The sequence below is a fragment of the Tupaia chinensis genome, unplaced genomic scaffold (genome assembly GCF_000334495.1).
Source record: "Tupaia chinensis unplaced genomic scaffold, TupChi_1.0 Scaffold142716_1, whole genome shotgun sequence".
Lineage (NCBI taxonomy): Eukaryota > Metazoa > Chordata > Mammalia > Scandentia > Tupaiidae > Tupaia > Tupaia belangeri.
The window spans coordinates 2,379,112-2,381,427 of record NW_006202562.1 but is presented as its reverse complement, the minus strand read 5'-3'; the positions used below and the strand labels follow the sequence as shown (position 1 = coordinate 2,381,427).

Below are 2,316 nucleotides of genomic sequence, written 5' to 3'. Positions count from 1 at the left end.
CGGCCGCGGCGGGGCGGGGCCGGGGGGGGGGGCCCCCCCCGCGGGTCCCGGGGGTGGCGGGGGCCCGCAGCCAGGCCCGGGTGGGCCGGCGCAGGGCCCCTCCGCTCGCCACCACCTCGCTCGGCCTTGTTACATTTATTTCTAATCCCAACTGCAGTTTTTGACTTGTACATTTATTTCTTTCTCAAAATAACTTCTAGGGACATTAATGATATAAAAACTAGATCTAATTGTTTCCAAAAGTTTGTCCAAGTGTCATAACTGAACAGTACTGAACGCAGGCGTGTCATGGAGATATTGTGGGTTTGGTTCCAGACCACCAGGATAAAGCACACACCACAATAAAGTGAGTCGCCGGAGCGCTTTAGTTCCCTAAAGCATACAAAGTTGTATTTGCATTACACTGCAAGTTTGTTAATGCACATGCCTTCTATCGGGACCTTTGATCCAGGCCTCTAAAACTTTCTCCATGTCACCAAAAAGACTATTTTGTTTTATCATCCTTTGTGTGTTCATCGGAGAAGCACTTCTGCTTTTCCTCCAGAACTTTTGTTAAGGTTTCAGCCGGAGGGCATGTGTGCTCACTGGCGAGGGCCAGAAGAGGGAAAGTGAGAAATCACACTCTGCGGGATGGCTACCCCGTAGTCCCTTCTCATCTTGGGATTTGGGGCATGCATGCACATGTGCCCAGGTCTGGGACTCGAACCTGCTCTGCCATGGGGGAGACCTTAACTCCCACACCACCTGCTGCCCCGAGAACTGTTTCTTCACATTCACAATGTGGCTAGTCTGGCACAGAGGCCTGCCTTTTAGCTGTGTGGGCTGAAAGTCCTCGTACCTCTCTCCTAAGCCTGACCGTTTCGAGCTTTAGATTTCAAGCGAGAGTTATGCGAGTGTCCCTTTGACTTGAATCTTGCGAGGCCATTGTAGGGTCTTTATTGGAAATTTTCACTATTGTGTTTCAGGTACTAGGGTGACCCAGAGAGAGGGAGAAGGAGGAGGATGGCTCCTCGGTGAGGCAGTCGGAATTCGCGGGTACCAGTTAAGGGCACTGTCCTACACGGGCACGGTGTGTGGCTCCCCAATCAGTGACAACTGTAACATCAACGATCACCGATGGCCATCACTATAAATAAGGACCAGTCTGACATAGTACAAGAATTGCCAGAATGTGACACAGTGGCCAGGAGTGAACACGTGCTGTGGGAAGTACGTGCCGAGACCTTCTGTGCGCAGGGCTGACATAAACCTTCGCTTTGCAAAAAGCACAGAAGTTCAGCCCCAGCTGCAGACATGCCGGTGCACAGTGTTGGGGTGGGGCCTGGTGGCGCTGGCAAATGGTGAACACCCTGCTCTCCAGAAAACAGAACAGAATGAAAATGCTGTGTGCACTGTGTGTTCATTGCCAAGGCGCAAACACCTCGCTGTGGCCAACCTCAGGCCCCCACGTGATGTCTGCATGTAAAGTAGGGAAGAGACACATGGGAGCCATCATTACAGCGTCCCACCACATAGACACAATACATGGAATCAACCTTACGAGCATTGATTAGACCGGCACCATGACCTGCTGGCTCAGGGAGATGGACCCCACATGGTTGACTGCGTGATTCGAATCCTGACCCTGTTGGCTTGAAAAACGTATTCTGTGTGTGTGTGTGTGTGTGTGTGCCCCAAATCCCGACAGGATATAGAAATGAAAGAGAAGGGATTGTGGCACGATCATGCCCCACTGGGTGGTGCTTGCTCGCTCGCTCTCTCTCTCTCTCTCTCTCTCCCTCTCTCCCCTCTCTCCCTTCCTCTATCTGTCTCTCTCTAGAAAGCACATGCACCCTCCAGCAAATTAAATAAAAAAGAACATCAAAAAAAGGAACATGAGTCATGGAACATTGTAAAACAGACAGGGGTGAGTTTGGCGTAATTACTGCCCTTGCTTTGATATGATTTCTTCCGTCATGTTACATAACTGGCCTCTCCACAATGCACCGTGTATTTAAGAACTTGCTTGAGCCAACGCTGAAGTTTACAAGTGTCTCCTGAGCAGGTCCGTGCCCCAGCAGCCTAGGCACACCTGGAGTCAGACTTTGGGAACCACTGGCTCTGCCCTGCTCCAGTGCTGCGTCTGGAAGCACTTCACAGGCCCTCGGAGCCTGGAGACATTGTGGCTTCCCTTTTCCACAATAAAAAACTCGAAGGCCAGGCTTGGGTTGGAGCAGTGAGTCACCTCCTCCCGGGCTGCCTCGGAGCACCATGCCCGCTATGGTGATTGTCCCGTAACCAGGGCTCTGGAACCGTCTCCAAGGTGCCGCAAGACCG

General features: G+C 52.0%; 1 long non-coding RNA gene across 1 annotated transcript in view; it reads right to left on the bottom strand.

The window, feature by feature from the left end:
• Nucleotides 1-1,205: 1,205 nt before the first annotated feature.
• LOC102488224 (uncharacterized) overlaps nt 1,206-2,316 on the bottom strand; it is an 8,395-nt gene continuing 7,284 nt past the window's right edge. Inside the window, exon 3 of the long non-coding RNA XR_336734.2 lies at nt 1,206-1,349. This is a non-coding gene — a long non-coding RNA (uncharacterized LOC102488224). The remainder of the gene's footprint in view (nt 1,350-2,316) is intronic.